The sequence below is a fragment of the Phyllostomus hastatus genome, unplaced genomic scaffold, assembly GCF_019186645.2.
Source record: "Phyllostomus hastatus isolate PE091 unplaced genomic scaffold, TTU_PhHast_1.1 phas_contig_36, whole genome shotgun sequence".
NCBI lineage: Eukaryota > Metazoa > Chordata > Mammalia > Chiroptera > Phyllostomidae > Phyllostomus > Phyllostomus hastatus.
Window position 1 is genome coordinate 1,300,815 of NW_025333862.1, and position 15,176 is coordinate 1,315,990.

The 15,176-nt window shown below is 39.9% G+C and overlaps 1 pseudogene; it reads right to left on the reverse strand.

Moving 5' to 3' along the window:
- Positions 1-1,813: 1,813 nt before the first annotated feature.
- On the reverse strand, positions 1,814-3,494 carry LOC123820634 (annotated as a pseudogene).
- Positions 3,495-15,176: the final 11,682 nt, after the last annotated feature.

Sequence of the window (15,176 nt, forward strand, 5' to 3'; positions counted from 1 at the left end):
TTTAATTCTGCTCTGATCTTGCCTTTTTCCTTCTTTCTATTTTTTTCTGGGCTGTCTTTTTTGTTGTTCCTCAAGTTCTTGTAGTCATAGGGTTAGGCTGTTTATTTGAAATGTTTCTATCTTTTCTTGGTAGGCCTGTATCGCTATGAACTTCCCTCTCAGTACTGCCTTGGCTGTGTCCCATAAGTTTTGGGTTATTGTGAGTTCATTTTCATTTGTTTCCAGAAACTTTTTGATTTCTTCCCTAATTTCTTTCTCCACCCATTCATTGTTTAGTAGCACGTTATTCAATCTCCATGATTTTGAGTGTTTGGGGTTTTTTTCCTTGGGGTTGGTTTCTAGCCTCAGCCCCTTGTGGTCAGAAAAAATGCTTGATATGATTTCAACTTTCTATAATTTGTTGAGGCTTGATTTGTGTCCTATCATATGGTCCATCTTTGAAAATGAGCCATGTGCATTTGAAAAGAATGTGTATTTAGCTTCTTTTGGATGAAGGGCTCTCTATATATCAGTTAAGTCCATTTTATCTAGGGCATTGTTTAATCCCACAATATCTTTGTAGATATTTTGTTTGAAAGATCTGTCCATGTTTGACAATGGTGTATTAAAATTTCCTACTATAATTGTGTCACTATCAATATCTTTCTTGAAGTCCTCCCAGATTTTTTTATGTATTTTGATGCTCCTATTTTGGGGGCATATATATTTACTGTAGGAGACCGTTCTGTGTGGTGTGGGCCCAGACAGGACCCATGCCCATGGATAGGTTGTCCTATGGGGAATCAGGCCTTCATTGTACCTAGACTGCTATGATACTTGCTTTTGCTAAAACTCCATCACCCTGAATTGAGACAGCAAGTGGTTACTGTAACTTCTTAAAACCGATGGTAAACCTTCCAAGAATGAGTATAACCAGTTCAACCACTTTTCCCTTTGCATTTGGAAATATCCTTCTTCTGTGATATGATTGGCAGCATTGTCTCCTTTGTTTTCTGTAAAAGGTAACCACCTAAAATGAACTTGTGCATAGTAAATGGGGACCATCATGTAATGTGCCCAGAAAAGAAATAAAGGCCAGTCAAGGCAAGGGACAAGTTTTTTTCTCTTGTTGAGAGAAAAGCCATGCCATCCATTTTTCTCCACAGGACTTGGTAGCTCTTGTGAATACCTCATGCCAAATCCACAGTGTAGCAGACCCCACGACCCGGTGTCTGCATCATTTATGTTTATGTCTTCTTTGTGGATTCTTCCCTTGAGTTTTATGAACTGACCTTCTGGGTCTCTCTCTCTCTCTCTTTTTTTCAACTTCCAGTATCATTTATTTTTCCTAGACTCTAGATACAATTAACTATAGCAAGATAGTGTTCAATACTATTTAAGCCTCATTTTAAGTTCTTTAAACTAGCCCATCATTTGTAAATGTGAATTCACATTTCAGTAAAAATGGAAACTTGATTTGTCATTAACAAAATTTACTCGATGTTAACTACAAAACTTTTATATGAAACACACGTGGACTTAATATACCAGAATTTGGCCTTTATAAACTAGCTTACACATAAACAGTTACTTTATCGGTCCTAACCTATTTAGTGTTGCACCAGAGCCCCTCCCACAGCTTTTACTACATAAACAGATTCCTCCCCTTAGGACAAGGTGAAAAAGTCCCCACCCAGGAAAGAAAGAAAAATCCTAACAGATTTATCCAATTCTGAATCATCAGCAAATATAACACCAGAAATAAGTTATGGAATACTTTTAACCTAAATAACATAAAAAGAAAGTTACAGTGTTGACCGTAAGAATACACAGGTTTCTCATTAAACTTTGTTTTAATGGGTCTCAAAATTCTGTGACCGATTTTGGTCAAGTTGTTTTCATTAAAAAGTAATGATTTTAAAAACTAATAACTTAAAAACTGCCACACACACAAAAAAACCCTAATGGTCCACAAAACATTCTCCTTTCCTTCTGAAGGTTTTACAATGCATTGTAATCATTAACCAGTCCTTTACTATTAAACTTAAGTGGCCAATTGAGACAAACAGTTCTGAGACCGTTCTTCCACCACTGATTAAGACTGGGGTGGCAGGTATTGGGGGTAATATTCATTTAGCCTTCTGAGCTTTCTGGGCAGACTTGGTGACTTTGCCAGCTCCAGCCACCTTCTTGTCCCCTGCTTTGATGACACCAACAGCAACTGTCTGCCTCACATCATGAACAGCAAAGCAGCTCAGAGGAGGATAGTCTGAGAAGCTCTCAACATACATGGGCTTGCCAGGAACCATATCAACAATAGCAGCATCACCAGATTTCAAAAACTTTGGGCCATCTTCCAGCTTTTTCCCAGAGTGACGATCAATCTTTTCCTTTAGCTCAGCAAATTTGCAAGCAATATGAGCTGTGTGACAATCCAGAACAGGTGCATATTCAGCACTGATTTGGCCTGGATGGTTGAGGATAATCACCTGAGCTGTGAAGCCAGCAGCTTCCATTGGTGGGTCATTTTTGCTGTCACCAGCCACATTGCCATGATGAACATCTTTGACAGACACATTCTTGACATTGAAGCCCACATTGTCCCCAGGAAGAGCTTCACTCAAAGCTTCATGGTGCATTTCAAAAGACTTTACTTCAGTTGTAACATTGACTGGAGCAAAGGTGACCACCATGCCAGGTTTGAGAACACCAGTTTCCACTCGGCCCACAAGGACAGTACCAATGCCACCAATTTTGTAGACATCCTGGAGAGGCAGACACAGGGGCTTCTCAGTTGGACAAGTTGGTGGCAGGATGCAATCCAGAGCTTCAAGCAATGTGGTTCCACTGGCACTGCCATCTTTCTGGGTGACTTTCTATCCCTTGAACCAAGGCATATTAGCACTTGGTTCCAGCATGTTGTCGCCTTTCCAACCAGAAACTGGCACAAATGCTATTGTGTCCGGGTTGTAGCCAATCTTCTTAATGTAGGTGCTGACTTCTTTAACAATTTCCTCATATCTCTTCTGGCTGTAGGGCAGCTCAGTGGAATCCATTTTGTTAACACCAGCAATCAGCCGTTTCACACCAGTGTGTAAGCCAGAAGGGCATGCTCACGGGTCTGCCCATTCTTGGAGATACCTGCTTCAAACTCACCAACACCAGCAGCAACAATCAGAGCACTACAGTCATCCTGAGATGTCCCTGTAATCATGTTCTTGATTAAGTCTCTGTGTCCTGGGGCAAATGATGGTCACATAATATTTGCTGGTTTCAAATTTCCACAGGGAGATATCAATGGTGATACCTCGCTCATGTTTAGCTTTCCGTTTATCCAAGACCTAGGCATACTTGAAGGAGCCCCTTCCCATCTCTGCAGCCTCCTTCTCAAATTTTTTGATGGTTCTTTTGTCAGTCCCACCACATTTGTAGATCAGATGGCCAGTAGTGGTAGACTTGCCGGAATCTACATGTCCAATAACCACAATGTTGATGTAAGTTTTTTCCTTTCCCATTTTGGCTTTGATTTACTGGTGGTTTTCTGGACACCTGTATTCTGGCGGCAAACCCGTTGTGAAAAAGCTGGGTCTCTCTTTATGGCCCCTTTTTTTTAAAGTCTGTTTTGTCTGATATGAGTATTGCTACCCCAGCTCTTTTTTCCTGTCCATTTGGTTGGAAAATTTGTTTCAAACCCTTCACTTTCAGTTTCTGTAAGTCTTTTGTCTTGAAGTGGGTCTCTTGTAGGCAGCATATGTGTGGGTCATGTTTTCTTATCCATTCAGTTATTCTATGTCTTTTGATTGGAGCATTTGATCCATTTACGTTTAAGGTTATTATTGATAGGTACTTATTTGTTGCCATTTTTGTACCTGTGTTCCTCTCTCTCTCTCTCTCTCTCTCTCTCTCTCTCTCTCTCTCTCTCTCTTCTTTTCTTTTCTTAAAGCTGTCCCTTTAGCATCACTTGCAGAGCTGATTTGGTGGAGGCATATTCTTTTAGACTTCTTTTGTCTGGGAAGCTCCTTATTTGGCTTTCTATCTACCCTTGCTGGGTAAAGTAGCCTTGGTTGCAGGCCTCTGGTTCTCATTATTTGGAATATTTCTTGCTATTCTGTTCTAGCTTGGAGCGTTTCCATTGAGAAGTCAGCTGCTAAACTTATCGGGGCTCCCTTGTATGTTACTTGCTGTTTCCCCCTTTCTGCCTTTAAGATTCTCTCTTTGTTGTGGAATTTTGCCATTTTAATTATGATGTGTCTTGAAGGGCCTTTTTGGGTTCATCCTGATTGGGACTCTCTTGTTTCCTGGATTTGTGTGCCTTTTTTTGTCATCACATTAGGAAAGTTTTCCATCATAACTTTTTGAAAGAAGTTTTCTATCCCTTTCTCTTCTTCTCCTTCTGGTATCCTTATTATACGGATATTATTACATCTCATATCATCCTGCATTTCTTTTAATCCCTCTTCATTCTTTCTGAGTCTCTTTTCCTTTTCTTGCTCTTTCTGGTTGTTCTTTCTAGTTTGTGCTCCAGCTCAGTGATCCAATTGTCTACTTCATCTATCTTGCTTTTGATTCCTTTTACTGTGTTCTTCATTTCAGAAATTGTATTCTTCATTTTCTCTTGGCCCTTGTTGATAGTTTCTATTTCCTTTTTCATGTTGATATAGTTTTCAGTGAGTTCATTGTAGTTTTCCTGTAGTTTCTGGTAATTCACTGTGAGCTCATTGAGCTTCCTGGTAACCACTGTTTTAAACTCAATATCTAATAGTTGAGTTGCCTCTATTTCATTTAGCATCCTTTCTAAGGCTTCCTCCTTTCCTTTCATTTGGGGTTGTTCTTTGTCTTCCCATTGTTTGTGAGACTCTTCTCATTAGCCTCAGCTTCTTAAATTTATTTGTTCCAGCTCCTTGGGTTTATGATGTGAATTTCTATGGCGGAATACCCATGAGATTCAGTGGTGCCTTTTCTTTGATCTCCTGAGCTCACTAGCCTTGGGCTCTCATTTAAAATGGCTCTCTGTTTGTCTTTGGGTTTTGATTGTTGTTGGGTCTTTCTTTGGTGGGTCCTTCCCTCCAGCTGGTTAACTGAGGGTCACTCTGTCCACCACCTCTTGTATTTTGTTGTGCTGGTGTGGGAAGGTTATGTTGAAGCTGGTTCTTCCATGTGTAAAAGTTTTTGAGGATTCTCTCTTGCTCTTGTTCAGTTGTTTGTTCTGGGTAATTTCTCCACTATTTAGTTGTATTTCCAGGTAGGTCCTGGATTGAGGTTAGTGTTACTTTCCCTCTGTGGTTCACTTTCTTCTGATGCTATCTGTTGGTGTTTTCTTTGTTGTTGGGCTTCCTCTTCCAGGCATCCTTGTGTTCACAGCTTCCACCTACTCTTTTGTGATCAGTTGGAGGAGGCAAGCAAAATGGTGTAAGGCAGCAAGAATGTATTCTATGGTATTTAGAGAAGCAGCCAGTAGAGAAGAGATAGGATATCCTTTGGTATAGTGTTTGGTATAGTGTTAACCATGATATTCCACCCAACTAGCCACTTTTTAGAAAAGGTGGAGAGAACATAAGACTCTTGTTGGGAAGGGAAGGATTTTGAGTTTCATCTAGAAAGCAGTGAGTTTGTGGGAGGTCATATTCTGAGGTAAGGTGAGAATAAAGGATAGGTGTAGTATGTGAGAGAATAGAGTTAACCACTACAATAATAGAGTCAGAGAACAATGAAGTGGGCTAAGGTCTGGGAGGGGTATCGTGTAGTATTTACAATTTTATGGAACAGCTATTATTTAAAATAATAATGGAAAAATAATTGTATGACAGAATCTATGTCATCTGGAACATAAGAATAGGGAGTATAGGACCTTGAGTAGTGTGCTAATGGAACACAAGTGAAGTGAAGGACAGTGAATTAGAAATACAGTATGAAAGAGAGAAAAGGGGAAACCTGTCAGATGATACAATTTAACCAGTCAAGCAAAGAAGACTAAACAGAAGGAAGAGGAATACAAAAATACTAATAAAATAAAAGATATAAGAATAATGAAAAAAATAATAATACAAATATTCAATAACTTGCAGGTTCTCTGTAGTAACAAAGTGAAATTTGTCTCACTGTCTCAGCTGTTGGGATGCCCCCACCCGCCCCGAACTCCCTGCCTTGGGTCCATCTCTGGTCTTTTCACAGTTCCAGGGTTGTTTGTTTGTTTGTTTGTTTGTTTGTTTGTTTTTGTCTCACTTGTGCGAATTAAAAAAAAAAAACAAAACACAAAAAGCCTCTTGCTGATTTCAAATTGGCCAAACCAGTTTTGCTGGTCTTGTTGGCTGCAGCAGGCTGAAGGGTGATCAGTTTTGCTTTTCTCCCTTCCTGATCCACACTCAGTCAGCCTAGGGCACACACTCTCTCCAGAGCTAGCTGGGTGCCTCTCCCCATGGCTTTGGGTGTGGGATCCAGGCCTTCCTCAGAGTGCACTCTCCCCCTGGGGTTACAGGTGTGGGGGGTGTGGGCTTGGGGCCTTCCACAAAGCACACCCTCCCCTGGTCACGGGCATGCACACTTGGCCAGGCTGCCTCCATTCTCTCAGGTTCCAGTGTGCAATCTTCCCAGGGCTATGGGGGTGTGCAGCGCCTTCCACTCCACCCTGGGAGCACTGCCTGGCTGGGTGGGGAGGAGCCTGGAGTTGCTGCTGCAGGAGCATTCCCCAGTGTCTCTTTTTGCACTTTTTCTTTTTGAGAAATTCCTCCTACTCAAGTCTGCCACTCCATTCAGAGGCCTGGTCTCTCACACTGTCCAATTCTCCAAACAGACCAGGGACTATCTGTTTCAGGGTCCATCATGGCCCAACTCTCAACTCTCCCCAGCTGGCGTCCGCAGACTCTATGGGTGCTCACAGGCCCTGTGTGTTTGCCACCCAGTTTTTATTCCCCTCTCTGCAACTTCAAGCAACCAGGTCTCTCCTGGTGCTGCTCAAACCTTGTTTGTCTGGGGGAGGGAGCTGTTGACCTAGCTCTCTCCCGAGAACCCTATGGTAGACCCAGTGAGTGCCAGGACTGGGGCTGCAGCCGCCCTGGTCCCCGAGCTAGTCCCAGGGACCTCATTGTCCTGAAGCACTATCCTTACCATCTGGTTTTTCAATGTTCACTACAGTTTTTGGTCTCCTAATCTTCATATATGCTATTGTATGGTTGGCTGTTTGCTCTGTTCCTCTGTAGATTGGCTAGATTTTTCTCCCTTGTGTAGGGGGAAGTGGAATCCACTTCCTCATACCTCACTGCCATCTCTGTTTTTCTTGATGAGGCTGGTTAAAGGTTTGTCAGTGTTTACATTCTAAAGAACCAGCTCCTGGATTCATGGACCTTTGAATTCTTCTTCTTTTTTTTTTTTTCTTTTTTTTTTGGTCTCTATGTCATATATCTGCTCAAATCATGATTATTTCCTTCCTTCTATTCACTACAGGTTTGTTGTTGTTGTTGTTTTTCTGGTTCTTTTAGATGTAGGGTTAGGTAGTTTATTTGAATTTTTTTCTGTCTTCTTTAAGTAGACATGTAATGCTATGAGCTTTTCTCTCAGGACTGCTTTCTCTGTGTCCCATAGGTTTTAGGATGTTGTGTGTTCATTTCTTCTTGTCTCCAGGAACATTTTGATTTTTCCCTTGATCTCATTGTTAACCCATCCATTAATTAATAACATGCTATTCACCTCCATGTATGAGACTGAATGTTTTTGAGCCTCATTTGAATGTTTTTGAGTTTTTTTCCTTGAGTTTTATTTCTAATTTCAAGCCATTGTGATTTGAGAACATTCTTGATATGATTTTTTAAAAATTTGTTAAGGCTTGTTTTGTGTCCTACCATGTCATCTTTCATTGAAAATGATCCATGTGGACTTGAAAAGAATGTAAAATTTGCTCGTCTGGGGTGAAATATTCTCTAAAAATCAATTAAGTATATTTGATTGAGAATGTTGTTTAATGCTGTTATGTCCTTGGTCATTTTTTGTCTGGACCATCTATCCATTTTTGACAGTAGGGTGTTAAAATCCCCTACAATGACTGGAGTGGTGTTTATCTTTCTCTTAAAGTCCTCCAAGCTTTTCTTTACATATTTAGGTGCTTTAATATTGGGTGCATATATGTTTACAAGATTATGGCTTCTAGTTGGACTGCTCCCTTTTTAAAAAGAGTATTTTGTCTGATATAAGTATTGCTACCCCAGCTTTTTTTAGGTCCTTTTACATGCTATATTTTTCATTCCGTAATCTTCAACTTGTGTAAATCTTTTGTTCTGCGGTAGGTCTCTTATAGATAGCATATATGTGGGTGATGGTTTCTAATACATTCAGCTACCCTATTCTTTTTATTGGAGCATTTAATCCATTTACATTTAAGATTATTATTAATAGGTACTTATTCATTGCTATTTTTTACCAATTTATCTGTTCCTCTCACTACTTCTTCTTAAAACAGTCCTTTTAACATTCTTGTAATGCTAGTGTGGTGGAGATATTCTCCGTTATCTTTTTTTAGAAAATATATGGGAAGGCCTTTATTTCACCTTTCATTTTAAATGAGATCATTGCTGGATAGAGTAGTCTTGGTTGCAGGTCTTTGCTTTTCATTCCTTGGAATATTTTGTGCTAATCCCTTCTGATTTGTAACGTTTATGTTGAGAGATCTGCTGATAGCTTTATTGTAGCCTCCCTGCATGTGACTAGCTGTTTCTCCATTGTTGCCTTTAAGATTCATTCTTCATATTTTAAATGTTACCATTTTAATTATGATATACTTTGGAATGGGACTTTGGATTCATCTTGATTGGATTCATTGTGCTTCCTGGTCTTGACTTTTTCCTCCACCAGTGTAAGGAAGTTTTCTGTCATTTTTTCAAACACATTTTCTATCCCTGTTTCCCTTCTTCTGGCATCCCTATGATGTGAAAATTGTTATGTTTCATTTTGTGTCCAAGTTCCCTTAAGCTATCTTCTTAAGTATGTTTTTTTAATTTCATTTTGTTCCTCTGTGTTTTTTTCTACTTGTGTTATAAATTGCTAATTCAATCATCTGCTTTTTCCAGCCTGCTTTTAATTTCTTCTAGTGTGTTATTTTAGATATTCTATCCTTCATTTACACCTGGTTCTTATTAATAGTTTCTATATCCTCTTTTAAAAAATATTTTATTTATTTTACTTTTATTTTTAAGTATACTTTATTCATTATACTATTACAGTTTTCCCAAATTTACCCCTTTATCCCCCCTCCACCCAGCACTATCCAACCCTCCAGCCTTCTCCCCTCACCTTAGTTCATGTCCATGGGTTGTACATATGAGCTGTTTGAGTTCTCTGTTTCCTATAACATTTTTAACCTCTCCCCATCTATTTAACACCTACTAGTTAGACAAAGGGGAAGAGAGAAAGAAAGAGAGGGGTAGAAACAATGTGTGGTTGCCTCTCACGTGCTCTCTACTGGGGACCTGGCCCACAACCCAGGCACTTGCCCTGACTGGGGGTCAAACCAGAAACCCTGTGGTTCTCAGGCCTGCACTCAATCCAGTCCATCACACTGGCCAGGCTCTATATCCTCTTCTTATACTGATATAGTTCCTACTAAGTTCCTTGAAGCCACCAAGTTTCTTATAGTTCTCAATAAGTTACTTGAAGGTCCTTATAACCATTACTTTGAACTCTATGTCCACTAAATTGCTTGCCTCAGTTTTATTTAGCTCTTTTTCTGTGGACTCCTCCTTTCCTTTCTATTGGGGTTGTTTCTTTGTCTCCTGATTTTAGCTGATTCTTTTTATTTGTTTCTATTCATTAGATTGATTTTCTTTGGCTCCCTGTCTTTATGGAGTAGACTTATGTGGCATGAGTCCTTTGGAATTCTGTGGTGCAGTCTCCTTTATCTTCTGAACTACATGTCCTAAGAATGTCCTTTATGTAATGTATGTGGGCCCCCTGTTGTATTTTGGTTTTGAATGTTGTTGGTTCATTTGTTTGTGGGTTCTCCCCTCTGGCTGGTTGATGGAGAGTCTTAAACCCTACCACATGCTGTTGTACAAGTGCTGACAGAACAAAACAAAACATCACAGACAAAAACACATATGCAAACATACCCCCCAACTACAACAGCACTATCAATGACAAATGTGCAAAGATTTATAAAGGTGGAAAGATAATAAGAATAGTATAAAAATAAAAAATAATAAAGGTTACTAAAAGAAAGAGAAATGATTGTAAGAGGAAAGAGAGAAGAGAATTAATATGAGTAAGAAATAGAAACAAGGAATCACCACAAAAGGTCAAAGAAAAGGAAAAATAAAATTAAAAATGAGAAATAAGAAAGGGAAGAAAGAAGGTAAAATAGAGACTGAAATGTAAAAAGTAAAATAAGAAATTTGACTTTGAAAAATAGGAATAAAATTGAAGAAATCAAAAAAATAATAAAAAGTTATGAAAAAGAAAAAAATGCAAATAATGAAAAACAACTAAGTGCAATTCATCATCAGAGTTTAGTGCTTGCCTGCCGTGTTCTTCAGGATATGACTATGGTGTTGCCTGAAACTGCCGTAAACCAATGTCAGGTACTGTCCCTGCCTATGTCTAGGCATCATGTTTGAATCTACAAGTGATTCATGGTCTGCGGCTGTCTCCAGGTTTGGCTGAATCTGAGATGGTCCTCAATGCTCTGCACTGCTGACTTTTTATCAGTACAAGACCATGACATGGGTCAGCTAATGACCAAAAGCATCACAGTTACCACCTCCACCTTCTTCAATCTGTGGTTCTGCAAATAGTCTTAGAGTAGCTGCTGAACCATCTGTTTCTGAATGGGCATATGGTGCAATCAGGAGGATGGAACCCGTGGATCTCCTTGGGGAGTAGCTGCTCAGACTTCAGGGGAGATGATGGGTGTTTCCTCCCAACCATGCACCACATGTCTAAGTCTGTCCCAGATTATTTCCAATAGTTAATAGTTTCTGAAGAGTTAGCTGTTCTTTCCATGTGAGGGGCCAACCTATGTAAAAGGCTCAGCTCTTTCCTGCTTGGATCTGATGGCAACTCATAAAAGCTGAAACTACCTGGAGTCTTCCTCTTTCAGCCTCTTTGCTCTACACTATGGTTGCCTGGTTTCACTCTGGAGCCTGTTGTTGAGAGTTTGGAAGCTGAGTGTTGAAACAGGGTTAGAAAGTTTCCACTCTGTCAGTGTGGGGAGAGTAGTCCCTACTCAGAGCTAACTCCTTCAGTCTTTATAAAAGATTTGGGTTTTTGCTTCTTCAGGATGGCTCACTGTTGTTTCAAGATGGGTACATTAATCTCGCTCCTTTGAAAGATTGGGCTCAGCAGCTCTGGACTTCAGGAGATAAATTGAAAGAGACTTCTATTGGAATTGAGCCAAGACTGAACTGCATGGGGAAACTAAACTTACTTCCTCAATTTAAGACCTCAGTAGGAGGCTAAGCTCTCTGTCCTGCTCCCAGGCACTACCCTCCAAAATTTTCACACTTTTGACAGTCCCCATTTGAAGTTTCTCTTTCTTTCCCCTGTGGAAATGCACCCAATGGGGGATCTTGGACCTAGAAGGACTGTTCAGCAGAGTTTTCCCATTGGAAGTGGTTCCTGAAACCCTGCAGGAGTGGGATGGGCACACCTTTTACTTTCCAGATTGTATTTTGTGGGAAAGTTTGCCTCACTACTAAGTATACCAGGTACTCAACTCTTGCCCATTTATCTCCAAGCTTTTGTAGGAGATACCATCTAGAACTCTGTTTTTCACAGCCCTCAGTTTGCTTGTGAGCTGATCTGGGTGGGGCTCAGAAACCCCTTGTTGTGCATATTTCTGATCTCCCTGCTCAGCTGGTTTCAGTGGGATAGAACGCACAGAACCAGTACAACTTGGCATGGCTGAGAAAATTTAGAGCTGCCCCATTTAGAGTTTTTTTTTTCTTCCCCCTATAGCAATGCACCCAGCATGGCAATCTTGGACCTGGCAGTACTATTCTGAAGAGTTTCCCTATGGGTGATGGTATTTGCAAACCTGCAGGGGAGGTATGTGCATATCTCTCCCCCACCCAGATTTGTATTGTGGGAGGGTCAAAGTATCCAAGACACTCAACTCTTGCCTGTCTAACGCCCAGACCAGAGTCTTTGCAGGAGACACAGTCCAGAACTTTCTGTTCCATGTGGGAAAGAACATGGAAATCTATGGTGGTTTGGCATGGCTGAGAAAAGTTCAGAATGGGTGAAAAAAAAAAACCCAACCCACAATTTTCCTTTCCTCTAGGTTTATCTCTTAGTCTGAACTCATAGTGGACATTTCATCCTGACACCCAAACCATAGGAGCACTTCACAATGGATTGCAATGTCTGATTTTCACAGGTGTGGTGAAACCTCACTGCATCCCACCTCCAGGGACATAATAGCCTCCTCTTTACTTTCTATTGCTGCAAATATCCTTATGGCCCTACAGTTCAAAGGGGTGGGAGTTCCATTGCTGCAATTTTAATCTGGTCTATATTTGCAGGGCAGTTGTGCATGGGGTCCTTGCCTGACCATGTTTTAGTTCCTTTTTAAAAAATCTCTGTCATGTATCTGTACCACAATACTGAGCCAGTGCCTGAATGTCTGCACATAAAACCACCTCAAGGAACAAGATATCTCTCAGTTATGGTTGGCTGAAGCTTTTAGCTGCCCTGACATACGCAGGTGTGACAATCCGGTTGCTTTAGTAGTCTGAGCCCTTATCTGGAGCTCTCCAGATGGGCAGCTCAGCTATGAGAAGGCTACTCGTGTGTGTGTATGTGTGTGTGTGCCCTCGGTCTAACAGACTAAGTACATCTCCCCAGGTTGCCCTCAGTTAAAATTGGGATCCCTGCATGGAACTAAGGCCCCTTTCTCTGAGTGGGGAGGAAACACCAAAGCTGCAATTTCTGTCTGGTATATCAGCTGCAGTAACAGCCACACACATTGTATTTACCCATACACTTATAAAATATTCTTACCATACAGTACAAAGAATTTTTTGTATTACAAGGCTTCAAAATTTCATATCTGCAAATATTCCATTGATTATTCAGGTTGGTTGTTGGAACATAAGCTGAAAATATGGGTTGAGAGCAGGAGCAATTTGACTTATCTTCTACCTCCTTTGCCACCATTTTTGGAAGTTCCTAGCTGAGTTTTAATTTTACCATTGTATGTTATACCAATCCAAAGAACTAGAGGTGAAAAACACAATAAAATACTATAAAATGGACAAATATTAAAAGTGGATTACCTTGTTTGTTTAGTAAAGTGAGTACATATTCACTAACTCAGAGGGAATTCTTCAGGTGAGAATTTTTATCTGTAAAAATAACTTATCTACTATATTTTTTCTCTCCTTCAAGAGAATTTTTCAACCCATACAAAACATAAATAACATATATTTGCATTCTTGTTGTGGAATTTAGATAAAATACAATTGGCATACCTCACATAGACCTTATGGAACTGGGGCCTGTAGGATGTGTGGAATAACTTTATAGGGCTTTATTTTGGAGAGAAGGAGCATCTACTGTATACTTTATGAGCTACAATAATAGCAATATTGTTTATAAAATTAACTTAGAACTTCAATGTTTTAGCTAATGTACATGTGTTAGATTGGTTCCTATTGTGTTAAAATCATATTTGTTTGCCTAAGACAAAAGTTCCCCTTTGGTTTCCATGTCCTCTTTTCCTCCAGCTGTTCATTAAAACAGTAGAAGAGAGAATTTTATTGACTTATCAGGAAGCAAGAAACATTCTCAAGACTGGTGATAATTTGGCTGTCTAATTCTGCTTGTCTAGTTGCAGCATCAGCTATTTCTTTTTGCCTCCATGGTGGCAGCTTTAGAAAGTCTTGACACTTCTCGCCAGGATGGAGGCATATGTAGATCCACTGTGCCTCCTTGCACAACCAAAAGAAGGATAACAACAAATATAGAAAACAAAAAATAACCCCTGTGCTGAATCCCCCCCGCACTTCCCAATAAAAGCCATGTTGGAGAGTCTCAGGGCATTCTCCACTAGAGGGAATCACCACCCCTGTTCCCACTGGAGCAACAATATTGTGGCTGGTATGACTATTTCCATCTGCAGTGGCCCTGGGGACCTCACTGGCCGAAGTTCCCTTCTTCTTGGTGCTCTGCTTTGCCAGCTGTCTTTGTAGAGTCAACTTCTGTGGTAGCATTTGTTTGGGACTTAGTAGTATGATCTCTTTGACATCCTTGCCTGGATGCTCTAGCATTGCCCTTTCTTCCATTTGTGTGGGCTCTCTTATACTTGGTCTTTACCTGTTGGTCACTCCTTTGTTGATAGGTTCTCCTTTCCAGTGGGTTTACTGGTACTCACAACTTCCACCTTGTCTTGTATGTGATCAGGGGCAGGGCAAAGGTGAAACAGAGTAAGGCAATGGGAGAGTATTTTATGGGATTTAAAGTACTATCAAGTAGAAAACAGATAGAAGGTCCTTTGGAGAAATACAGCAATAATTATGATATTTCACTCAACTAGCCACTTTTTATGAAAGGTGAAAAGAGATGAGTCTTATTAGAAGGAAAAAAATGTGAGCTGACTTTAGAAAGCAGAGCACTTATTTAAGGTTCAATGGCGAGATATAGTGAGACTAAGGGAGAGAAACTTGGCACAGTGTGTGAGAGAATAAAATTAACCACAATAGTAATTAAGCTCAAGAAGATGGGAAAATGGATTAAAATCAGGGAAGAATTCTATGAGGATTTTGGAATAACAATAATTTGATTAGAAATATATAATCTAGTGAAAAGAATAAAAAGTAAAAGATCAAGAGTAGTTTGTTATTGGCATGAACAAAGCCAAAGGAGGTTGGTTCAAGGATGGGAGGCAGGGATGAGTGTGGTGAAGGTCCAAGGTGGCGTGAAAATAGAGACAACTACTTGAACAACAATAAAAAAAAATCAGTAGTGTGTTATTGGAATATGAGTGAAATGAAAGAAGAAAAATTAAATTGCAATATGAAAGGGAGAGTAAAGAAAACCAATCAAATAATGAAATCAAACAGACAAAACAAGACAAAAAAAAGCCAAATGGAAAGAAGAGAAATAAAAAAAATAGAAATAAAAAATAAATATAACAAAGAAATAAAATAAAATAGTAAAATGCAAGTGCTATAGAATAGTTAAGAGAAATTTGTCTCAGCCTTTGGTTTTAGCCTTCT